General features: G+C 35.1%; 2 pseudogenes; one reads left to right on the forward strand and one right to left on the reverse strand.

Annotated features, from left to right (window-relative positions):
- Positions 1–2,268: 2,268 nt before the first annotated feature.
- On the reverse strand, positions 2,269–5,811 carry LOC124887146 (annotated as a pseudogene).
- An 11,942-nt stretch (positions 5,812–17,753) lies between these two features.
- Positions 17,754–27,599, forward strand: part of LOC124887147 — a 115,020-nt pseudogene continuing 105,174 nt past the window's right edge.

A 27,599-nucleotide genomic window follows, 5' to 3' on the forward strand; every position in this document is an offset into this window, starting at 1 on the left:
TTTGGCTTTGGAAGAGTAGGTGACAAAGGGTGTTTTTTTATGAAAATTTGAGAAAGGAATTTTTTTAATACTAACCTCAATTTCCTTTAGAAGATATGAAAATGAGGAATTTGTATCCATTTATAGATCCTTTCCACAAGAGAAATTTTTGTGATCGTACTTTTCTTTTTGATAATAGAAGAAATGAGTATTACTAGATATAAAGGAAAAAGTAAGAATAGGAAAGGTTTTTTTGAAAGAATTGGATGTGAACAATTCCAAATTAGGGGTGACTCATCCTTTTCTTCTTAGAATAAGATTATTTTTATACACAGAGAGAGAGGATGTGTCTTTATCTATTAGAAGCAAAAAAATGCACATTCGTGATACTAACCTGTGAGATGGGGCTAGGTCCCTCTCTTTCTTTCAATGAATCCTCGACTTTATGAGTATCACATTTTCCACCTCCAAAGTTGTTCCCATAGGTGTATACCTTTAAAGGTATGATATTGAGTGAAAGTAATATCCAACAATTTTACCTAGGATACCTGTATGCTAAACATAGCCAATTTTGAGGAGAGAAACTTTATTCATCTAGTAGGTTAGGTTAATTTGATCAATCCCATCCTTAGCTTGTTAGGTTCAAAATACCACTTTATAACAAAATTTGTTCTAAAAAAAGGTCTGAGGACAAGGTCCCAAACTTAGAATTCTTCAAATATCCAAGGATCCTTGTAAATTACTTTGAACCAGCTAGCATCTTTTAGAATCCTTTTCACCCCTTTTAGATCACTTTTGGAATAGAAATGCTGAAAACTAAGGAAATTCTGACCTAGGTTCTTATTTGCACTCCTCTCTCGAATTATGAAGATAGAATGTACAAAATTCTAACCTAGGTTCTTATTTGAACTCCTCTCTCCAATTATGAAGATAGAATGTACAAGGCGATGAGAAGATATGTGCTTCTAGTTTGACCTTCTGAGATGAATTCCACTGGAACCAGGTCCCTGTGAAATATTGTCCAGACACTTCTTGAGGTTCTTCTACTAAGATCTTAGATCACCATCACTATCATAACTCCCCTCTATACCAAATTTTTATTTGACCCTTATCTTCATCAATATCATCTCTTTGACCAGAGATCAAATCTGCATAAAGTAAATTTTCATCAAAATCTGGATTTACCATTCGTTCCACCTCTACTTGGGACTTGTTACCCATGATGATTGGCCTTAGTGGACCGTGTTCATGATTTCACACTATCGGTGGATGTAATAGTCATCCCATGTGATACTTCCCTGACCGTGCGGCGACATACATCGGGGACCTTTCAATAGGGAGAGTTGAAGCCATTTCGCTCGTGGGTAGTTTAGGACAACCAAGCTACACAACCCAAGTAAATATTTTAAAGGCATGCTAAACCCAGTTCCCTTTATCGACACTTATATATGTATGTAGTTATGTGCATTAGATGGTTTTACTTGGTTTTATAACTTACATTATTTTATCCTTATCCTAAGATTTATTCTAGTGGTCACTCGCTAACCCATCTACTATCAGTTGTATATCCATACTATGCAGGATTGACTATTCGATTCCTCCTACATAGTGATTGCCTTGGGGATAGCATTTGTAATAAGTGGTGAGCTTTTATCCTTTCAGAAGGCATCATTTAAGGTTATAGATATTGTTAGACATTTTGAATTTATTTTAAATATTGGTTTTTTCCATTGTTGGGGGCATATCTCAACTGGATTTATTTACTCTTTTGGATAGAGGCTTTGTGGTACTGTTGGGGGTTGGTAAGGGCGGGATCAGTATTAGTGTCAGCCTTTCCATTAGAATAAGATGGGAGGCTAGCATCGGCAGACATACTTTCTCACTGTTCCATCATATTATATTTTAGGATTAATTTTCATATTATGTTTTGGTATTCTCTTTTGTTAAGGCCTATTTTATGTCCAATGGTTTGGTTGGTATGGTTGGACTCGGATGGGACAGGCACTGTTGTGATCCTATCCTAGAGTATTCATGAGAGTATTTACGCTATATTGTTATATGCTCTAAATTCAGCCAATCTAAGGTTGGATATAGGTGGTTGGATTGGGTAAAAGGGGGCGGTTCCCGATCCTGGATGGACTTAGGATGCCCATTGAGACAAGGACCAAGGTCAGTTTATGTCATATCAGTATGAACTAATGCAAGTTAATTAAATCTTTAACTTGTATATGTACATTTTCATTGGATAATAACGTATCATTCTAGATGTATGGAACTTATTCATTTGATTTACCTTATAAGAAGAATAAAAGGAAATCTTGAAGGTTCTTTCATTGATGAGTAGATATTTGGGAAAATTGAATGGCTTCCATAGGAGAAGCTATAAAGACCAATTGTGACAGGAAATTTTGCAATATTTGAAGCTGTTCCACTTGAGTGAAATTCAACGTCATTGATCACTCAAACCTACAGCAAGAAGATCACTATGATAATCAGTGCAATCACTCAACTGGCTAAGTTACAAACATAGAAATGCAACACACGTTAACATCTATTGAACATCTATGAACTAATTCAGGAAATTTTGTGATAAACTTAAATGATCAATACCTGAAATGATAGATAGCATACTGAGATTTCTAAGCGAAACTGTTGGAAGTATGACAAGGGTAGAAATGATCGCACACATTTGATAAGAATCTAGATTAATTCCACTGAACTCTATGTGACTATTTTGGAATAGAACACCAAGATTATTATCATTCATTATAATTAAATACTCTACGCAAGAGGACTACAAAGAAAAAGACTGTTGCAAGTTATAGGCAACATACAATAGTACTAGAATGAAGTAGAGAGTGAGAATTAAACACTTACATATAGTTTCGCATACAAGGCGATCGAAATTTAATGAAAACCAAATATTCGTAACTATACTCAAATCTTGATCTACAAATTTAAAAAAGCATTAGTATATATGTCGTCAATAATATCACATACTTACAACTATAAATATTTGACCGAGCAATCCAAAGGTAGCATGTTCGATATCTTGATAAGGTTTCAATACCAGGAGAACTTTCTAAACATTGTCAAAAGAGTTCCAGTAAAAAAAGCATTGACTCCAAAAAGAAGCAGCAGGAAAAGACTACACATCCCCCTTCTTTGAGTGAATAAGGAAATGAGAGGATTCCAATGCCACAGAAAGTGTTTAAGGCTACATTGTAAAATCAATGCACATTAAAACAAACAACTTAATAGAGTTTGGAGTTTTAAGTACTTGAAATAGATTTGGCAAGGGGAAAAAAGCAGAACATTAGTCAGGTACTAATCAATTGATATTTCCATAAATAATTAGACTATCTGGAGAAACATTAATGAAATTTTAGAAATTAGTACATATAGAACTACAATACATGACAAATATAGATCCAGGATGTACAAATACCTGAATTACTATACACGCCTCTTGGCTACAGATTTTCTACTCTACCTATCTGGCTTACCTAACTATCTCAATAAATAATAAAAGTAATGGAATTACAGGCAAATAGTTGTTTCTCAATCCCAGTAAGACTATAAAGAACTCCAATTATGCCCCTTGATCAGAAAAAAAGGAAACTACAAAGAAAACTCATTATTAGAGAAAGCAATAAGATCAAGAACGAACCAACTAACTAAGTACAGAAACATTCAAGAACAAAGAGAATAGTAAAAAATCAAGACTAGTTCTTTAATCTATCTCCACCTTTTTGGTTCACCACCCTATTTCAACAAATAAAATAGATGATCAATGTAATAAATTAGGTGCAAATGGTTGTTTCTTGAGTCGCAAATTATCAATTAGAGACCCATTTTAGAAATAAAGAGTCTCCCCAAAACAATGAAAAAGGAATTCTCAAGATTACCTTTTTGAGTCAACAGATAATAAAAAATAAGCTCAACAACTTGAGTACAATTTTTTTAAAGTTATGAATCATTAATTATAAGGAGAAAATGGAATCAGAGCATCAAAATTATGAAGACTTGAAGAAAAATGAGAAGAGAGAAAAGTATAAAAAATATTCCTTTGATCTCTAAATTTCAAACTCAAACATCATCTATTACGACTCTAAGAACTCAGTGTAAAAGAAATTCGAACCAAGAATGAAGTTGGTGCGTTTCTTGAGAACTCACTTTTACACTCAATGGTTGATGTTGTGTTGTACGATTCTTTATGATTTGATACTTTATGGTGGAGCATTTTTTCAAATGAAGGAATTTGATGCTTTGTTATAAACCATAGTTGTGTGTGCCTTTTGAGAATGAAGGGTCTAATACGGATGTCCTACGATAAACCCCAGTTGTGCAACACATTTTAGATGAATTTTTTATTTTTTATTTTTTATTGTATATAGAAATTGGAAGGAATAAAATATATTGGAGGGAATTAAGTATTTTTGTGTTAAAAATATTAGAGGAAATTAAGTATTTTTGTGTTAAAAATATTGGAAGGAATATCATATTTTGATTTAAATTTTATAAAATTTATAAGTCAACACTTATATTCTAAAAGTGTAGCAATATTTGTAAAAGGAGTTGCCAATTATATAATGATATGACAACACTTATAAAATCTAATCTATAGCATTAAAGAGAATGTTTTACAAGCATCGTCAAAATTATTGTGGCTTAAAGTTAAAACTTAAGGCTATATTTTAAAAGCGTGCACAAAACTATTTTAGGAAAAACTTTATAATGTTGTATAGATTTAGTGTGGCTTTAGGCAAAAAATATTGTAGTGGAGGGGACTTGAAACCTTTAAAGATAAGGGGAGATGAGGTGGAGAAAGAAAGATGGAGAAGATCCGATAAGAAGAAGAAGAGGAGAAGAAAGAATAAATCAGACAAATGGACCTCAGAGATAAGATATTCAAGAGAGTGGTGTGATACTTCCTACCACAGAGATTGGTATGATGGTTATAGGGGGTAAAAATATTGCCATTTATACTTTGAGTGCATCCTCTACCACTAGTGTCGACTTGCCTATGAGTCCACCTTCCATAGCCGAGGCCATTAGAGCAGTGGAGAAGGTTGGAGTAAACGAGGCTACCAGAGTAGTGGAGTAGGTTAGGGACCCACATATATCCCTATGAGATCAGAGTCCCACCAATTCTTAGAGTGTCACAGGTATGTCCCTTACCCCTTTTTTACATTTCTAGATTTCACGGAATGAGGACATTACATGATTTCTAAGTTGGGGTGGGATGTACCACAATCAAGGATTTATTTCCATGTTTTTTTTCTTTCAGCTACACTACTATTATTAGAACCAATACATTTAGGTATTTTATTATTTTATTGTTGATTTGTTTTGTGTTTGTGTTAAGTGTCTTAGAGTAATTTAAGCAAAATAGGTGCAATCAAGTTTAAGAAAGCATTCTAACATGTTTTTCAATCTATTTAAAATGATAGCCTACCTAATTTATTTTGTATTGGAGTGTTTGCATGTACTACATTATACCAAAGTTAGGATCTAGACATGGAATTAGAATTGTTAATAAGATAACCTATTAGACCTCGAATGAACTAAATACGGTAGTAACTTAGAAAAAAGCCCTGAGGTATGAGTGAGTAAGGTTTCTACCTAGTTGGTACGTATGTGTTCTAGAACTTACCTGGTTGGTCTCACTAAAAGTTGTAGGATAGGAGGATAGGAAAGGATCATAGGCCGTGTTTGAAAAAGTCAACTATAGCCTAAATAACCTACCAAATGATCATTCATACCTTGAACCCAAATTTCGAGCATAAAGAGACATTTATTTGAACTACCTGATTTACCTTCTGATGTCATTACAATTAACGTTCTTTATCCCTCATCCCTCTTTGGATGCTATGTACCTCAACTCAGGGAAATCGTCTATGTTAAGTATGGCTATTGTATAGGGGTGCGCACAAACTGGGTTTGACAAATTTGTAGTAAAAGGAAAAAGAATTTGAGTTTTGAAGAAAATAAAAAAAGAAGAAAGAGAAAAAAATTAAAAAAAAGATGTAGTGAACACTAAACTACACTCGGGGTCCAAAAAGAAATAAAATGTGTGAAAAGGGGAGAAAATTAAGGTAAATTAGGAAAGTGGAGCCAAATGTATTATAGTGACAAGGAGGAATAAGTCATTGTACCCAAATTTACCATACCTATCCCCAAGTACACATTTTAAGACTAGAAAGGATCTAAAGTGATCCTAATTCTACTATTCGGAAGTTGAAGTGAAGAAAATAAGCAAGCTTATGGTATCAAATGCACAAAAACTTACTTCAATGAGAGAGTGAGAGATTTGATTCTGTCCCAACACTATATTCCATTGCATATATTGAGTGACCTGGATTTCTTTGATGTGAGGGCACAGGGTTTTAGTCTAGTTATTGCTTGTCTTGGGTTGTATATTGGTCAATAGGTTAGGTTGACTATTCATAATGTTATTCCATGTCCTGATATCTTTGTGTTAGATGTACTTGTGTTGCAAATACACAACATTGGTGGATTATGATAAGAATGAAGGGTGTTGAATCCATTTATGCGGGTTAGATGTATGGAAAACTAATTTTGTAAGAATGACTGCCATAGTGATCTTGATTTTGCTCCAAGTTAAGTTTATTTTTGAGTTTATTATAGTATTTATGAGGACATGCGAAAAATCAATGTTGAGGGTGTTGATGTGTCGTGAGCTTATGACACTTAAAATACTTAATACAAGGAGTATTTATTAGTATAAGGGCATGTTTTTATGGATTTAATGTGTTTTCTAGTTTTCGCAGGACTTAGAAACTTAGAGAAGAAAATTTGCTAAAAATGGACTAAAATGGGCATCATACAAAAGGAATGAAAACCGTGGGATCTAACCATGTTCCTAATAAGGAAATAATGCCTTCAATCAGAGAGTGGCCCCATGAGTTATTCAGACAAAAGCCTTCACGACTGTACCATGAGTCCACAATAGTACCTTTGCTATTATGGGAAAAAGTCTTAAGAACAAGGTTTCAGAACCTAAGTGTGAGATAATCAAACACAAGCAAGCCACGACCGTACTTTGATTAGACCATGAGATCATTGGATGAAGGACAAGATATGAAGGTGGCGGAAGTTTAAGCTAAAGGATATCAGATGACAGCTTACCACAATGATACTTTCATACAACAGAGCTGTACTGAGCACCATTCCTTTGAGTCCTAAAAGCTGACAAGTCCAATTAAAAACCATGGAAGCCAAAGGGTGATCATGGGTCTTCACCATGATCATACCTTCTTCTAGTTTGAGGCCACCTACATTGCTTTCCTATTTTGTTTAGTATTAAACTTTTTTTATCTATAAATACTCTCATATAATAATTTTTATGTGTTACGCACTATTTTGATTGGATTTTATTATTTTGTGAAGTTCTATGGCATATTCTTGGAATTTTATAAACATCATTCCTAGGGTTTTCATTAAAGTTCAGATTTTGGAGTTTATTTCTGATTGTAAGTTCATGAAAATGCTTTCATATATGAATTATTGTTGTGTTGTTGCAATTATGAGTAGATAAAAACCACAACTACGGTTGTGGGAACCATGATGAATTAACAAAACAGGTTAAGTGTGAGGCAAATCTAGAATGGTGCGCTTGCATGTATTAGTATTCCCTTCAATATAATTGTCTTTCTTGTGGATGCATACATTAGGAACTTGATTATATACTAAACTTCTTTAGGGGAGAGGTATATATTAGGAAAAGGAAAAAGCAATAGATATTGAAGCTATCAATCTTCATCTAATAACTAGAGCCATAACAAGGATAGTTAATCTGAGATCAAGAACAAGGGTTAGTAGTCCAACGTAACGAGTTTGGGAGAAAATGAATGAAATTTACCTAAACAAGGTCAAAAGATCTTTAGATGAACCTATCTTAGTCAATTCTGCATGCAATACAATGGGATAGTTTGCTAGCATAAGCAACCTGTGGAGTTATGAAATGAACCACCCTACCAATAAATCTACTTGCAATCACGATACATCTTGGTCACCCCTAGATAGATAGAAGGTCTAGAACAATGGGACACCTCAAAAATCAATATCAACCATCCACCAACTCTCAGCATGCTAACTCGACCTCAAATAATCAAAACTTCTTCAGAATCAAGAGATGCTTCCCTAGCCTCACCACTCCATACCTTATCTTAAATAACCCTCAAACTCTAATCATTAATGGTGAGCCTGAATTTGTTGATTCAAGGAATATCTTGCATCAATGAAGGCTAAACATACTCGTGTGTCAAAATATCAATACTAACCATCTAGTTAGATAGGATAAATTCCACATCAAGGTCAACATATCAGCTAAACTCCCATACTACTCAACTTATGGGTCAAGGCATCTGATACCACATTAGCCTTGCTCGGATGATACAAAATAGTGAGGTGAAAATACTTAAGTAACTCAAGACAATGTTGTTGTCTCATATTAAGATCTCGCTGTGTCAAGAAGTATTGAAGGCTACAATGGTCTAAAAAAATCTCGCAAGGAACTCCACATAAGTAATGACACCATAACTTCAGCACAAACACCATGACTTCTAACTCTAAATCATAGGTTGGGTAATTTATCTAATAAGGTTTCAAATGATGAGAGGAATAAGCAATCACCTTACCCTCTTGCATCAATACTGCATCCAAAAAAATACCAGAAGTATTACAAAACATGATAAAACGCACACACTCCTTGGGCATAGTCAAAATAGAAGCTAGAGTCAACATCTCTATGATATTTTTTAAGCTCTTCTCACACACATCCAACCATTGAAAAACCACCTTTTCTAATTCAACTTGGTCAAAAGAGACACAATAGATGATAAACATTCTATAAAACACTGATAATAACTAGCCAAACCAATGAAATTTTGAATCTCAGGAGGAGAAGTTAGTTTGCCCAATCATGAATCACTGCTATCTTGGTAGGATCAACCATAATACCATCCATAGTTACCGCATGACCCAAAAAATGATATAAACCAACCAAATCTCACACTTGGAAGAATTAGCATACAATTTCTCATCACACGATCTCTAATATTTAATCCTCAAATGCTTAACCTGATCAACCTCACTCATATAATAAACTAAGATAACATCTATAAAAACAATCACAAAGGAGTTGAGATAAGGTACAAAAACCTAGTTCATCAACTCTATGTAGGTTGTTGGGGCAATGGTCAATCCAAAAGACATAACTGAAAACTCATAATGACTGCAACGAATTTGAAAAGTCATCTTCAAAACACCCAAAGCTCTAATCTTCAACTAGTGATACTTGAATCTCAAATCAATCTTTGAAAATAACAAAGCACCATGAAGTTGGTTAAAAAGAACATCGGTTCAAGGAAAATGATACCTATTCTTTATTGCATATTTGTTCGACTGCCTATAATAAATACACATGCGCATTAAACCATCCCTTTTTTTTTATGAATAACACATGAGAACCCCAAGGAGATATACTAGGTCTAAAGAACCCCCCTACCTAATATTTACTATAACGTCTCCTTTAATTCTTTCAATCCACAGAGGACATCCTATTGAAAGGGATAGAAATAGGTTTTGGGACTGGCTCCACATAAAAAAAAAATAGTATCACAATTCAGAGGTATGCCAGAAAAATCCATATAAGACACATCCATGAAATCATGAAAAACCCTAGGCAATACTAGTATAATGTATATGAGCTAAATAAGACAAACGCCCTTTCTCTATTATGCGATGAGTATGCGAAAAGGATACAAAACTTTTTGGAACTAAATTTAGTGCACCCTTATAAAGTAACCTAGGTACACTAGTCTACCCAAGGCTATGGTCTTGGCATAGTAGTACAAAATGGCCTGATAAGGAGCTAACCAATCCATACCCATGATAACATCAAAATAAATCATATCTAGGATAATCAAGCCTCTCAAAGTCGCACGACTCACAAATGTAATTGCACAAGATTGGTACAACTGATCAACCACTAAAGAATCTCCTATAGGGGTTAGAAACACTTAAAAGGCATGTCAAAAGGATTACATGCAACCTCAAAACTAGAAAAAAAATATGTATACACATAGGAGAATGCAGATTCATGGTTAGATAAAATAAAAGCATATCTATAGCAAACTGGATGATACTTATATAAAAAAATATCAAAAATCCTTCGCCTCAGGTCTTCCAGACATAGCACATCACTGACCATGTGCTCTCCTAGACTGAGTAACCCTGTGACCGACACCACCATGTGTTCCCTTGCCTTTATCTCTAATACCTCTAGCACCATATTGTGTGAGCCACCTATAGCAGTAGATATGGAAGTAGGGCAAAGATGAATTTGAGAACCCTCTTGTGTTGATCCATACAGATATTAAAGGTAAATCCCTCACATAATGACCAATCTCATGAAAAAAAACATTCTATGCTACAAGCATTATATTAAAAGGGATAAAAAAGTAGAACAATTACCTTGGCCTGATGAGCTGGGACTAGAATGTCACTAACATACCATTAAGCCTAGCTACCTAAATTTGTATAAACTAAATTTTTACCACTTAATCCCTATAAAGAAGCCTAAACCAACCTAAAATTATAACTATGAAAAGTTCAAATAGCGAAATCTCTACCTGAAGAGGCATATCCGCTAAACTCACCCTGACAACAAACCTTTTTGGTGTCTTTATTAGTTGCTTGGATAATAAATTCTTTCAGTTTGGAATGCTTAATAATCAATGTAAAGAATACCCTAAACTATCATTTGAGTTATATCTAACTACGTCACAAACTTCTAAATCCTTTAATACTAGGTGAAGATGCTAGAAGCTGAAAAGGGAGATCAAGTGTGAAAATAAGCCTTATAATCAGCAATAGTCATGGAGACATGCTCCAAGTAATCAAACTTTTTATGCATCTGTTTTCTTAATCTATACAATTCTAATATCTCAAAGAAGGACTCAGAAAACTAAGTTGAAGTCATTGTAGGTTAACCCAATTTTCACCCCCTTGTCGGGACCCAGTTCGTGTAGCCACACAAACTGGAGAATAATCTTACGCATAGGCATGGGGGACTCCAACCTCCCACTCATATACTAAGGCGAATTGGTCACCCAATAAAGTAGTATGATATAGGGACTCAAACCTTTCACCTTATGTATTATGGGAGACTTTTATCTCCCAGTCATAGTAACCAAGAGGACTCAAAACTCAGGCCATTTGAACCTCTATGTTGGAAAATATAGTTTTTAGTGTTGACCCCCCCGAGACCTTCACCTTCATAACTCAGCTACACAACCTTCTTTTATGCCCAATTTAAAACCACTATTTCTTATATGCAACCGCTAAGCCAATTACTTACCAGAGGCACTTAGTTGGTATCATCATACCAACACTACTTTTAAGTATAACATATTCCATTACCATTATCAATCAATCAATCATTTTTTAACTTTGGGACTCAAACCCATTATCTAACAAAGACTTAAATCAATTTAGAGTTTAGGGAATCATTCCTTTTTTAGGTAAATAAACCACCAAGGTGACCATTTCAATCCTTATATGTCCAACACGGCCTTCACAAAACTATTTATCAACCATTCATAATTATTAGGGCAATATTTAGTTCAAAACACCATTTATCATGCGACTACTTTGTTCTCTTAGGCATTTTCACAAACACTTTCAGAGCATATCATTACCATGACCAAAACCAAAGTAAAAACATGAAGTTTAGGGTTACCCATGACCCATTTGTTAAATCACAATTACCAACAACCCACATGTGCAAACCATCACCAAAAATATGTATAAACATAATTAAATCAAGTGTAGGCAATACTCAAGCATATGCAACAAAACCCTCAATTTTTTTGTTTTCAAAAACACCATTTAAGAACCATAATCACACTTTAAAACATATGAGATTTATGAACTAACAATGTGGAAAGAGTCACATTCATTATTCAAGAAGAATCACGAAATAAACTTGACTTTTTAGCCGCTAGATGAACACCTTTAAAGAACCCTAACCCCGATTTTCTTGATAGAGATTTGAGAGAGTTTTGATGTGTTTTGATCTTTCAAAGTATGTTATGAGTGGCCACAATATGTTTTAAGATGTTGGGACTTGAGGGTTTTAGGGTGGGAAATGTCCAAAATGTCTTCATCTTAAAAGCTAAAAACATGTGCATAGAGGGATACGACCAACCTACCCTGTGATGCCCCATAGTTTTTTTGACTTGATATCACTTCTTAGGATGCTCGGAGGGTCAATCTTCTGAAAAATTTTCTAAGTGTCAAAAGGAATTAGTCACATTTTGAACCCCTAACCTCTGATGATTATATTTTAGACCTTTTCGACCTTGGAAGGTTAATTTTTAAGTTATTTCATGTTCACGGAAATAAAAGGGATGTGCCGGGAAAGTTCTGGATTTTTTGAACAAAAATAAAGGTATGTTTGGACATTGGAAATAGTGAAGCAAAGTGAAATCAGTGCACCGCATCATTGGTCATGTTGATGAAGCAGTGAACTAACGTTATACAGATGCATAACGTCGGTTGGCGTGTCGGTGCCTAATTTGCAAATTCTTTTATGCAAACTAGACTTGGGAAGGGTAATTTAGTCTTTTTCCTCACATCATAACTCTGCATAACATGAGATTAAAAGGTGTTTAGGGATAAATACATCAGAAAATGACTCATATTCTCTCAACACAAACCCTAACTTCCCTCGCATAGATTAAAAACTCTTCTTCTAAGTTAAGATCTTTAAGAAAGGTGTTAAAGATAAGGGTTCACTCTATGAAACTAATCATATAAGGTATGTGGGACTTCTGTAAAAATCTTGGACATAAGTTTAAATATTTTGTCCTGATTAAAGATCCCCAATTTTAATTTATAATGAAGTATATAATATGATTTTGGAAGATTATGCATCATGGGACTGTTTTGACGAAAATATATGTTGATTTAAATTATGTTTCATGGAAATTGAATTATATCTATATATATATATATATATATATATGATTTTGTGCATATTTGTAAGATTAATTGAGAGCATGAGCTTAAATTCCCTCTCTTATTGTGAACTAAAGTTTACATTATTCAGTGTGAATGATTTTAAATGCATGTTTTGGGATTTGAAAGTGATCTTCTCAAATATCATGGTGTTTTACATGGTTTATATATGATTAGAGGGAGTTTCTCGCTATAATGATGTTCTTGCTTTAAAAGGGAAAGAATTGCATGTGATTGATTAAATTGACATGACCACCACATTGTTTTGAAAATTGCTAAGAGAGGGTAAATGCCCAAATATTCTGGAGGTTTCAAAGTGATGACTATATTGTAATGTTATTAAATTTTGGTTGGTCATGTGTATGTTTTAAATATGATGGGTTGTGAATTTGATATGATTTGGACTTGCAAGTCATGGAATGATGATACTCGGTGATACTATACCCTTAATAGAATAAATGATGAATGTTTTGAATACATGATGAATGGCTTTAAAGAACTAAAATTGGACTTAAAGTGAGGTAGATGGTTACCCAAAGAAGGCATTTGAGTGTAAGGGCTCATCGCCAAAATAATCGAATTTGTCGATTCGGGTGACATGATTGGCTAAAGCCAACGTGTACTTTTCCTTAAGACACTGGTATACTAGAACAAAAATTAGGATCCCAATCCTTGCGGTATACTTTGATTGGGGGCTTGGCCACTGAGTTAAGGTCGGATTACATATAGCCCTTGGGATCATAGAAATATAGGGTGTACCATCTATCTCAGAATTAAGATAAAGAGTGAGTCATGTTTTCAAAGAAGTGCCTTGGAGTTCATTAAAGTATGACCAGGTATTTTACTTACACATTATGATTATTGTCTTTCGATATCGCTCATATATTTTTCATAAAAACATGTTATTTTAAGTTCTTTCACATACCAATAAAATTGTATTGACCCCCTATATTTTAGGGTCTGAGGCTCAGTCTAGGGGTCCTACTAAGTCATAGATTTGTTTCAAATAGAAGTGAAGTGTACAGTTGGTGAGCCTTCTCTATTTTGGAAGGAATATTTCATTTCATCCATACGTTATTTATTTTGATTTAGGTCCACTGGGGCCTTGTCCCAGTTTTAGATAGTTTAACTATTTTTGTATGTAATAAAGGTTTCGCAGACTGATATAGATGTTGTCTAAATGTTGAATTAATTTCTTTAGTATTGTTAAGTTGGATTCAGAGTTTGACCATGGTTCCATAATGTTATTTATTTTTGCATTTTATCTTTACATATGAATGGTGTATGATTGCGAGTTACAAGGGCTCTTGGGCCTTCATAGTTGATAAGCCTATAACGGCCAAGGCCCATTTTGGGTCATGACAAACTTGGTATCAAAGAACAGTTCATGATCCCAGGGTGTCTGCAAAATTGCATTAGGTAGGGTCTTATTTATGGGTGTATAGCACGCCATACTTATAAGAAAGAGGCTACTAAGCGTCTAGGAATGTTTACCTTCTTTTTGATTTAGTTCATGTTGTAGAGTCTGATTATTCCCTAATAAATGGTCTCATATTTTTCAAAAAAGCTATCATGCCTCCACGCCTCTCTAATGATCAGAATGCCCAGATAGAAGATGTCCATCTTACTCATGGGATGAGAATACACAATCGGGCTCACTCTCCTAATTTTGTTGTTACCTATAAGTCCCTCCTATTCAGACCAGTCCTCCTAGGGCACCTAGGGCTCCTCGGTCTAGGACAAATCATACCTAACCTCCCCAGAGAGAGGTACCGAATACTGAGTTCAAGCAGTCAATATAGATAATCACACAGTTGGTAGCTTTACAGGATCGATGGTTGGAGGATGTTAGATCTATGTTTGTCATATTTGAGGTTACACGGATGGGTCATTTCATGAGGATGAACCCGCCTAAGTCTACTGGTACAAAGGTGGAGGAGGATCCATAAGAGTTCGTAGATGAGATAGAGAAAATCTTTCGAGTGATGCATGTGGGTGAAGTATAAGGGGTGGAACTAGCAGCTTATTAATGGAAAGAGGTAGAAAATTAGTGGTACATTGAGTGGGAAGATTCGAGGGGTAAGAATACTTAGCCTTCTATGTGCGGCAAATTTGTTGAAGCCTTCCTGGACCGATTCTTTCCCCAGGAGTTAAGGTAGTCTAGGGTTGAAGAGTTCATGAATTTGAAACAAAGAAACATGAGCGTTAAGGAGTACACCCTGAAATTCAATCAACTATCCCGTTATGCTCTGGAGTTGGCAAGAAACATGAGGGTATGTATGGGGAAATTTGCATCCGATCTTTCGAATGACTTGGTCTTAGACTGCAATGGGGCCATGTTAAAAAGAGATATGGACTTTTCCAAATTGTCTATTCACATGCAATAGGTGAAGAAGCAGAAGAAGAAGGTTGCGGAAGCAAGGGATAAGGATAGATAGGCTAAGAGGGCCAAATCGGCAGATCAGAATTTTAGTCAGCACCAAGATGGTAATTTGGGTAATAAGTGGCTGAAGAAAACATTTTGGAGTGATGATCAACCTGCAGCCAGTGCCCCAGCGCCCAGACCTCCAGCTGATGTATGGTTTTAGAATTTCCAGCCTAGCCATGGGCTGAGAATATAGGGCACTAAGCCACAGGGGAGTGTGGCTCAGTCATATAGGACGTAACCTTATTACGGAAACTGCAGGAGGAACCATCCTAGAAAGTGTATCTATAGTGAGTGCGTGTGTTATAATTGTGGTAAATTAGGTTATTTCAAGAAGGAATTCCACACTACTAGAGAAAATATGGAGGTATTAGATCCCAAGATAAATTCTCCATGCCAACACCACCATCTAAGGGGGATACATCAGCTACTGGAAGTGGTCGCAACCGGTTATATGCCTTGTCCAACCACTAGGATGCAGAGGCTTCTCCAGATCTAGTCATAGGTATGATATAAATCTTCTTTCGCAATGTATATGTGTTACTTGATCTCGGGTTTATTTTGTCTTATGGGACCCCATATATGGTAGTCAGGTTTGGGTTTGAGCCCAAAGTTATTACAGATACTTTCTCTATTTCCACTCTTGTACGTGATTCTTTTATAGATAGGAAATTATATACAAATTATGTCGTGTCTATTTGTGGCCATGATACCATGGTAGATCTCATAGAGCTTGATATGGTTGATTTTAATACTATTCTAGGAATGGATTGGCTCCATTCATGTTGTGCCATGCTGGACTGTAGAACCCAAAAGGTTACTTTCTCTTTTCTGAATAAACCAGTGATACAATAGGAGTGGCATTCTTTAGTACCTAGGGGAAAATTCATATCTTACCTCAGAGCTCTTAAGCTTATTTCCAAAGGTTATTTGTATTATCTTATTTGGGTAAAAGACTCTGATGCCAAAAGTCCTCCTCTTCAGTCTGTCCCTGTGGTTAATGAATTTCTAAAAGTGTTTCTCGATGATATCCCTGGAATTCCTCCTGATAGGGAGATAGATTTCCGTATTAATTTATTACTAGATACCTGTCCCATTTTCTATTCCACCCTATAGAATGACTCCTGCAAAATTAAAGAAGTTGAAAGAATAGCTGACAGATCTTCTTGACAACGGCTTTATCCATCCTAGTGTTTCTCCCTGGGGTGCTCTTGTACTCTTTGTGCATAATAAAGATGGTTCCCTCCGTATGTGTATAGATTATCGTCAACTAAATAAGGTCAGTTGTCAAAAACAAGTACCCTCTTCCTAGAATTGATGGTCCCTTTGACCAACTTCACGGTGCTAAGTGTTTTTCAAAGATAGACCTTCATTCAGGGTATCATCAGTTGAAGATTAGGGAGGCTTATATTCCCAAAATAGCTTTTTGAAGCCGATATGGCCATTATAAATTCTTAGTCATGTCCTTCGAATTGACAAACACCCCTGCAGCTTTCATGGATCTAATGAATAGAGTGTTCCATTAGTTTCTAGATCCTTATGTCATAGTTTTATTGATGACATTCTGATTTATTCTAAGAGTAAGGAGGATCATGCTAATCATCTCCGAATTATCCTTCAAACACTCAAAAGTCATAAATTATATTCAAAATTTTTCAAGTGTGAATTTTATCTTGATACTATTGTTTTCTTAGGGCATATTCTGTCTAGTAAGTGAATTCAAGTTAATCCTCAAATGATTGAGGTAGTGAGGAAATAGCCCAGGCCCATGATTCCAACCGATATTCAGAGTTTCTTTGGTTTAACAGGGTATTACAGAATGTTCATAGAGAGTTTTTCATCCATAGCTGGTTCACTTACCAGGTTAACTAAGAAAAACATGACATTTGTGTGGTCTGACTCTTATAAGAATAGTTTCGAGAAGTTAAAAGACAAGTTGACTACCACACCTATTTTGACCCTTTTCGAGGGTGTAGAGGGTTTTGTTGTATATTATGATGCATCCTGAGTGGGACTTGGGTGTGTACTTACGCAGGATGGTAAGGTGGTAGCTTATCTATCAAGACAGTTGAAGGTGCACAAGCGAAACTACCCCACCCATGACTTTGAGTTAGCGGCCGTGGTATTTGCACTTAAAATCTAGAGGCATTATATGTACGGAGTACAAGTTGATATTTTCACTGACCACAAAAGTTTACAGTATGTTTTCTCGCAGAAAAAGTTGAATCTTAGGCAAAGGTGGTGGTTGGAACTATTGAAGGATTATGACATGAGCCTGCGCTATCATTCGAGCTAGGCGAATATGGAGGTCGATGCCCTCAGTAGACTATCAATGGGGAGTCTTTCTCATGTTGAGGAAGGAAAAAGGGAGATTATAAAAGATATTCATCCGCTTGCAAATCTAGGGTTCCGGCTTTTAGATTTTGAAGATGGAGGAGTAGTTGTGCATGAAATAACTAAATCTTCCTTATGCGTAGAATTTAAGGAGAAACAGGCCCAGGATCCCATCCTGATGCAGATTAAGGAAGATGTGGGTCAACAGAAGGTGATGTCTTTTGAAATTGGCAGCTATGGTATTTTGAGGTACCAATGTAGGCTGTGTGTACCTAATGTAGATAGTTTGCAAGAGAGGATTCTTGACGAGGCTCACACTTTGAGGTATATTATTCACCCAGGCTTTACTAAGATGTACCATGACCTTTAAACTAGATATTAGTGTAATAATATGAAGCGGGATGTGGCTGATTTTATTTCAAAGTCTTTGAATTGCCATCAAGTTAAAGTGGAACATTTGAAACCAGGTGGTATGTCCCAATAGGTAGCGTTGCCTATGTGGAAGTAGGAGATAATCAATATGGACTTCATCACTAGACTTTTAAGGTCCTGAAACCAGTATGATTCCATTTGGGTAATTATGGATCGGCTGACCCAGTCAGCACACTTTTTGCCTGTGAGGACTAACTACTCAAGAGATGATTATGCCAAAATATACATTGAGGAAATAGTTCATTTGCATGGGGCACCGGTATCCATTATATCCGATCAAGATCCGCAATTCTCTTTACAGTTTTAGAAATCTTTTCAGAGGAGTTTAGGTACCCAAGTGAACATGAGTACTATATTCCACCTTAAGACAGATAGGCAAGCTGAGCGCACCATTCAGACGCTTGAGGACATGTTCAGGGCTTGTGTAATTGACTTGAAAGGTATTTTGGTAGATCATTTTTCATTGATAGAGTTTTCCTACAATAGTAGCTACTATACTAACATTAAGATGACCCCTTTTGAAGCACTTTATGAGAGGAGATATAGATCACCGATTGAGTGGAATGAATTAGGTAAAATGCAATTGTTTGGTCCTAATCTTGTTCATCAGGCAATGGAGAAGGTAAAAATCTTTAGAGAATGACTCGAGATAGCCCAGAGTCACCAGAAATCCTATACCTATATTAGAAGAAGGGAGCTAGAATTTGAGGTTGGTGATTTGGTGTTTCTAAAAGTCTCCTTAATATATGACCATATCATATTGTGATAATAATAGGTGGGGTCGCTTATGAGTTAGAGTTACCCGCAAATCTAGCTTATGTTTATCCTGTGTTTCATGTATCCATGTTGAAATTGTATTGGAGATCATTCCCTAGTGTTTCCTATAGAGGAGATCAAGGTAGCAAACTCCTTATCATATGAAGAAAAGCCTATTACAATCTTGGATCGCCAAGTTCAAAAGTTGAGGAGTAAGGAAATAACTTCAAACAAGGTGTTGTGGAAGAATCACAAATTGGAGGAAGCTACTTGGGAGTCAGAAGATGACATAAGAAGTAGGTACCCAGGCCTCTTTGAGATAGTGAGTAATGACATAGAAGGTAACACTCATTTTCTCTCTCTATACTCTTTCTTTTCTTTAGTATGTTTGAAATCGTGCTTGTCTGTGCTCTAAGCCATCATTCGGGGATGAATGACCCCAAGGGGGGAATAATGTGACGCCCTATAGTTTTCTCGACTTGATATCACTTTGTCGCATGGTCAGAGGGTTAATCTTCTAAAAAATTTTCTAAGTGTCAAAAGGACTTAGTCACATTTTGAACCCCTAACCTTTGATGATTTTATTTTCTACCTTTTATACCTTGGAAGGTTAATTTTTAAGTTATTTCATGTTTGGGGGAGTAAAAGGGATGTGTCGGGGAATTTTTAGACTTTTTGGACAACATTAGAGGTATGTTTGGAGGTTGGAAATAGTGAATCGATGCGAAATCGATGTGTCGCGATGATGTTCGTGTCGATGGCCATCGGTGCCCAGTTTACAAAGTCTTTTAAGTAAAATGGCCTTGGAGAGGGTAATTTAGTCTTTTCTATCACGTCATAACTTTGCATAACATGAGATTAAAAGGCGTTTAGGGATAAATACATCAGAAAACCCAACACAAACCGTAACTTCCCTCTTATAGATCAAAAAATCTTCTTCTAAGTCAATATCTTCAAGAAAAAACTTAAGGGTAGGGGTCCGCTCTTCAAAACTACTGATATAGGTATGTGGGACTACTCTAAAAACCTTGGGCATAAGTTTAAATATTTTGTCAAGATTAAAGATTCCTAATTTTGATTTATACTAAAGTATATGATATGATTTTTGAAGATTATGCATCATGGGACTGTTTTGAATGAAATTATGTTGATTTGAATTATATTTTGTGGAAATTGAATTATAACTATATATATATGATTTTGTGCATATTTGTAAGATTAATTGAGGGCATAAGTATAAATTTCCTATCTTGTTGTGAACTAAAGATTACATTATTCAATGTGAATGATTTGAAATGCATGTTTTGGGATTTGAAAGTGATCTTCTCAGATATCATGGTATTTGACATGGTTTATATATGATGTGAGGGAGTGTCTCTCTATAACTATATTCTTTGTTTAAAAAGGAAAGAATTACATGTGATTGATTTAATTGACATGACCACCACATTGTTCTGAATCTTACAAAGAGAGGGTAAATGCCCAAATATTCTTGAGGTTTCAAAGTGATAACTCTATTGTAATATTATAAAATTTTAGGTGTTCATGTGCATGTTTTGAATATGATGGGCTGTGAATTTGATATGATTTGGTATTGCAAGTCAGGGTATGACGATACCCGGTGATACTATGCCCTTAACAGAATTAATGATAAATGTATTGAATTTAAGATGAATGGTTTTAAAGAACTAATATTAGGCATAAAAAGAGGTAGATGGTTACCCGAAGAAGGTATTTGAGTGTAAGGGCTCATCGCCGGAATAACCAAATTTGCTAATTCGGATGACATGATTAGCTAAAACCAACGTATACTTATCCTTGAGAAAATGGTATAATAGATTAGAAATTAGGACCCCAATCCTTGTGGCATACTTGGATTGGGGGCTTGGCCGCCGAGTTAAGGGTGGGTTACATATAGCTCATGGGATCGTAGAAATGTAGGGTGTACTATCTATCTCAGGATTAAGATAAAGAGTGAGTCATGTTTTCAAAGAAGCGCCTTAAAGTTCATTATTGTTTGCCTATGTATTTTACTTACACATTATGATTATTGAATTCACCATATGCTCTAATCTATTTTACATAAAAACATGTTATTTTGAGTTGTTTCACATACCATTACAATTATATTGACCCCCTATATTTCAGGGTCTGGCGCTCAGTCTAGGGGTCCTGCTAAGTCATAGATTTGTTTCAGACAGAAGTGAAGTGTGTAGTTAGTGCGCCTTCTCTATTCCAGAAGACCTATTTCATTTCAGCCATACATTATTTATTTTTATTTAGGTCCACTGGGACCTTGTCCCAATTTCAAATAGTTTATCCATTTTTGTATGTAATAGAGATTTCACAGACTAATATAGATGTTGTCTAAATGTTTAAAGAATTTCTTCAATATTGTTAAGTTGGATTCAAAGTTTGACCATGGTTTTGTAATGTCGGTTATTTCCAAATTTTATCTTTGCGTATGATTGCGAGTTAGAAAGTCTCTCAGGCCTTCATGCTTCAGGATGTCCATCACGGCTAGGGCCTGTTTTTGGTCTTGACATACCCAAACCGTACCCTCTCATACGAATGATACCCACCACTTGTTTCCTAGGTATCAACTTGGATCCCAACACTGTCCAACATACAAGTTCTTAGACCAACTTTTATCCAATCATACGATTGGTACCCCTAGCCCATACCCTAGGTAGAATCCTCTAGACTATCTTCGAGTATCATACGACTTAGTAACATACCACTCGTACCCTAACATATGACTAGTAAGATGACTAATCGTACCTTAGACAGTAAGTGAAATAGGACACACTGTGAAACATATGACTTGGGGACCCTAAATGGTACCATATCATACGACAAGTACCCATCTGAAAGCATTGCTAATGTTGGAAAATTACTAATTGTCCACATTAATGTTGCATGTATTTAGAATGTTTGTTTGTTTCAATATCATATGTTTTTATCCCAGGTTTCTACAGTTCATTTAGTTCATCAATTAGTGGTTACATCAATGTCATTTAAAGAATATGATGGGCATGAAATGATTATTTTCAACATATAATACTCACTTTTTATGGTGATAAATTATAGTTCATCAACATAATAGTCTATCTGCTCTGAGAAATACTCATCGTTCAAAATGGATTGAAACCATCATTTGAGAGACATAGACTAATATTAGAAGGATCTCTAGATAAGTCCAGGTATAAATGATCAAAATCCTTTAATGCTTTCCCATCAGCGGGATGCCTTACATTTCCATCATTTGGTCATTCATAAGCATGACTATTTCATTGCAACAGCTGATTTAGGGGACACATGACCATCCTCTAAAGCCTAGGCTTTAAGGGAAAGTACCTTAAAACCTTTGCAGGAATTTAGACCTTACATTGGTTGAGACACCATCAAAACTCTTCCATCTAGAAGTCCCACATATAGAGCAGTTCTTAGCTTTCTCATTGTCCTTTCAGAATAACATGCAATTATCAGGGCAAGCATGTATTTTTTTTATAATCAAGACCCAAATCTCTAGTCACATTTTTGTCCTTATTGAAAGATTCTAGTATCTAAGCAAAGGGAAATGCCTCTTTTATCAACACTTACAAATATGAAAATGCTACTTTACTCAACCCATGCAATTATTTAAACAAGTACACCGAATAGTGAATCTTAATTTACTAAAATATTCACACCTCAAATATAATAATTTCTTTCCTTCCTCCAACAATTTAAACAATTTCTTTGCATCTTTTGGAAATGCCTTTCCATCACCTTCTTCATGGCCCAATTCAGCCTCTATATTTCTAAATATATTGTGAAGTAGTCCATCAATATCATCACACATATTTTAACCTTTAACATCATTGATTGGATGATGCATCTTTCTCAAGAAAGTGCTTTCTCCATGGGAAGTCCATTTGGTGTAACCAGCACAAAACCCTTTATAAAGTAAGCGATCCTCCACCACATCTCTATAAAGCTAATATTGATTCTTACAGTCTCTACATGGACATAATATATTATTTCCTTGAGAAACTCATTCCAATGCCTTCTCAAGAAAGTTTTTCACTCCATACTTGAACTCATTAGACCATATTAAACATTTCAACCATCTTTTATCCTCACTATCCATTAAAATACTACATAACACACCGAAATCTCCAACATTAAAAGTAATTATGATCTACAAATATATCATCTTCATCTAAACAAATTAAAATAGACCACACAATTATACAGGTACAAACAATTGTATAAACACTCATTTTCAGTATTCAAGTCTATGTCAAAATTTACCCAGTAAACACTAATAATTTACCCAATAAATTTCTCACCTAAGGCACCAAGTGAAGTAATATGTCACCCTTTATAAACTAAAAGCCCAAAACATAAAGAGGTAGACAAATCTGATACAGAATTATGACTATAATAGAATGTGACAAGAATTTTTTGAAAGCAATTAAACAACACAATACAGGCCTTGTAGGAACACCTCATACTTGAGGTAGTAAATATTTAAACCTGAGTAGAGCATAAGATTCATCCTTTTGCATTCGCTTGGATTTCTTCCCTTTTTAGTTTTTTTTCCACTCTATTGTAATAAGCATGAAACTAATTCTCTAGGTGCAATGATTCCTGTGCTATTTTTTTAGAACGACTTACTACAACTATTTTATCCCTTTGAAGTCATTACCAAACTTGTAATGCTTAGTGAAAAAATCAGGTTTTTCTTTTTTTCATTTATTTTGATTGGAATTTGGCAAAATGATTAGAGTAAACTATTTTTTCTTAATAATTACATCTTGAGAAAGTACAAGTCCTCTCGCAAATGCAGTACATTGCTGCAGCTGTAAAATGCCATGCAGTTTTATTCAAATGTTCAACCCAGCATAAGGTACCTTATAATACAAAACATGTGTATTAAACTTGAAATATATAAAGCTTTTCAAAATGTTGTGTTTTCTACTGTTTCAGTAGACTACACTTTGCTGGATTGTTTTATTCAACCTTAATTATTGACTCATTTTGATCGTCCATAGGGGAAAAAATGTTTATGTAGAATTATTATCTCATCAAGAACTAACAACTATGAAGAAGGCGAGGAGATGAGGTCACTGAACTGTTTCTTCTTATATGAGGACGCTTTATGTAACACTTATGTTGAACTCAATACTAATGTTGTCCCTAGAAGACATACTCCTAAACGTCACCTGGTTGGCTTTAAACTAGATAATTTTTCAAGTATATTTTGTTGTTTCCCCTTAGACCTACATGCTTCACAGATTCGTTACATGTTTGAAAGATTCATTTCTATTATTTACTTAATGTACAATAAGACTTATAAGAAGAACATAGTTCACTTCCAATACCTAATTAGTTAGATAACTATGTCAAGCCTATAGTACAATAAAGGATTTTAATCATCATAAATCAAACCTTTAAGCTATTGTATGGAATCTCCAAAGTTGTTGCGACACCCGTGTCGGACCTTTTAAAATGCCTATTTTTGGAGGATTCGAAATGAAATGCCTTTATTTTTAAAGACTCTAAGCAAACGTAGTTTGTAAGTACTCTAGTGATATGACTTATGAGCCCTCGACCCTATAATGAAAGGGACAAGATAATCAATACCAAGCATGTTAGAGTGGGTTATATGAAATTGGATAAGAATTTGTCAAAAATCCTTTAAGCTCATATTTGTAACCACCAAACCACTAAGCAAAATAAAATAGCATTTTGGAAGATCTAAATAGTGAACAATGAAAGCTATTCATGTTTATCAAAATAGTCAATTAACACTATGAAAAATCAAGTGGTCGGCTTTGTCAATCTAAAAAGATAGTCCTCACCACCCTTATGGAATAAAATCACAATTTTGTTGCACGCCTACACCAATGATTTTGTAATGCCTCAGGGTTTTTGTCATTAGAAATTTGTAAAATTTTGTACTCACTTTCCTTACTACGAATCCCCTAATGAATTCTAGGGAGTCATTATGGGTCATAGGGACTCGATTGTAACTTAATCAGAACAAGTAACTTAGTATTCTGCTCTCTGAGTATGGATGGCTATCAAGTAGTCATCTAGACCTCTTACGGGTCATAAGGATTAAGGTGTAAGGTGTCCAGTAAGTTTGGAGCAAGAGACTGTCTTTATTACAACTAGAAGCCACAAGTCATAAAGACTCGTGATGAGTCATTATGTCACAATCATAGGCTGTCTAGTATGTCATCCCAAATTATTGTTGTATTGAGTACAAAAAGTGATTATGACTCATTAAGTGTGGTTATGAGTCAATGGTATGAATCATAGAAAGGCTAGTATAGGTCATTAATGGTTCTATCTTGACTGTAAATCCTTGGGATGAGTCGTAATTTATCCTTACGAGTCGTATCATGCCCGTAGTCATTTGCGACAATTTTTAATCTTTTCGTGAAGTGCAATTTGGACATTTGCCCTCTACCCCAATTGTAACCCATGACCTAAAACCCCTATTAGGAACCCTATTAGCATTGTTAAGTTACTCAAATACTTCCAAAGCTCTCTTAAATTCTCTCAAGTAGCCATACTTAGGGTTTCCAAGAAGGAGGTCATCTAAGGGATGAAGGATTGACTTTTTTTCGTGAAACTTGGTATATCTGGCATGTTACTCTTCCCTCATTTTTAATTTATCAAAAACATATGTTTTAAAGTATTTTTTATATGATATTGATGTTGATTTTGAAACAAGGGTTAAGGGTTGTGAATGCTTGTTGTTGAATAATATTTTCCCATGGTTTATATGTGATTAGTCATGCATTAATCATTTTTTTGAAATTATTCGTGCATTCGTATGGTGAATGAACTCAAACACATTGACTTTCCCTAAATTTATGAATTTTGAAGTAGTTATGACCCCGCCCTCGAACCATGAAATTGATTTTGACTATGAGAAATGTGGAAATTTGAACTAATTCTTAAAATGCTGCATATTGGTTTTTAATTTAACCTAATGGATTTTGTGATTTCACAAGCTATTGCATAACAAAACCAAAATGGTTGTGTATTCACTCAAGTGATGTAATTGGTTTGGCATGTTGTTGTAACTTTGTAAGTATAGTTGGTATGGCGAGACCAATAATGTATGCCTTAATATGAAATATGGTTTAATGAATGAGAATGTGTGATAATTGATTTAATTAGGCTTTAATGAGGGTTGTATAGTTGATTTATGAAATTGGTGGTATCGAGATGCAAACACTAGAAAATACAACCAGGGAGATTAGAGTTACTCTTAACTTATAATCACATGATTAGGAGGTTTGAGTCCCCCACATTATATTACATGATTTGGCATTTGTGTCACAGGAAGGTTCGAGTCCCCCATAGTGCATATATATACCCTCTGATTCATGAAGCGACACACATTGGGTCCCTATCAGTTGGGGAAGAACTGGGCCTATATATCCTGTGAGCACCTTTTATTTTATGACGATTGATCTACACGACCTAAGTTGAAGTTTTAAAGTACATGACAAACCTTCTTCCCTATCCTAGTACGTGATATGCATATATATATATATATATGTATATATATGTATGTATGTATATCCATCTAATGCCTGCAAAGGATTTGAATGATTTAAAATTGTTGATCATGGCATTATGTTATCCTTATACCCCAGTTATATGATATTGTTAACCCCACTAATCAACTTTGGAAGTTGTATCCCCATGCGATGCAGGCACTGAAGCTACTTTTACTTTTCCTGAATAGAGTTAGGTTGATCGGCTCAGTTCATCATTTTGTTATGGTAAAGTTCTATGATTTCATACATTGCAAAACTTAGACGTTTTATCAGTTCTTATCATAAACTAGAGTTGAGAGTTTCATTATAATTTTTATTCTAATTGCCATCTCTCAATGTTAGTGACATATCCTAACCAAGACTGTTTTTTGGTTCTTATGTTAGAAGTCTTTATTTGGATTCTTGTGGATCTTGGGTGATGTTGGTTGGTTTTTTGGTCTGTTACTGCCTCGCCAGTTATAGAGATTTTTTTAATTTTCATAATTTTGTTCTATCTTATCTTGTTATATATTTGGAATTTATCTGATATTGAGGAATGTTGTGTTTGGTTTGGTTAAGTGAAGGGGGTAATCTTTAATCCATGTGAGATTTGAGATACCCATCATGGACAGGCCCTAGTTTGGGTCATGATAAAGGTGGTATCAGAACCTAGGTTTTGTATTATTGGGGGTTTAACAAAGTTGTGTTATGTAAGTTCTCATTTATGGGTGTATAGTATTCCACACCTAAACAGAGAGACTACTAGGCATTTAGGAATGTTTCCCTTTCTTATTGTTCTATTTCAAGCTATAGAGACTAAGGTCTTGAATCTTCTCTAATTTTTGTATATTTTTGTTTTCATATCATGCCTCCCAGAATATCTGATTTCTATGTAAACTCTTCTTTCCTGTCTAAGGACAATATGGGTAGAGCTTTTCCTACTCTAGGAGTTTAGAACCAATCTAGGGTCACTACTTATGATTTCCATGGCAGAGATTCACTGGTTTCTCCTATCCAAGGTGATGTATCTAATGGTGAGTTTCACCAATCAATTAATTTGCTTACCTAATTGGTGGCCT

The sequence above is a fragment of the Capsicum annuum genome, chromosome 9 (assembly GCF_002878395.1).
Source record: "Capsicum annuum cultivar UCD-10X-F1 chromosome 9, UCD10Xv1.1, whole genome shotgun sequence".
NCBI lineage: Eukaryota > Viridiplantae > Streptophyta > Magnoliopsida > Solanales > Solanaceae > Capsicum > Capsicum annuum.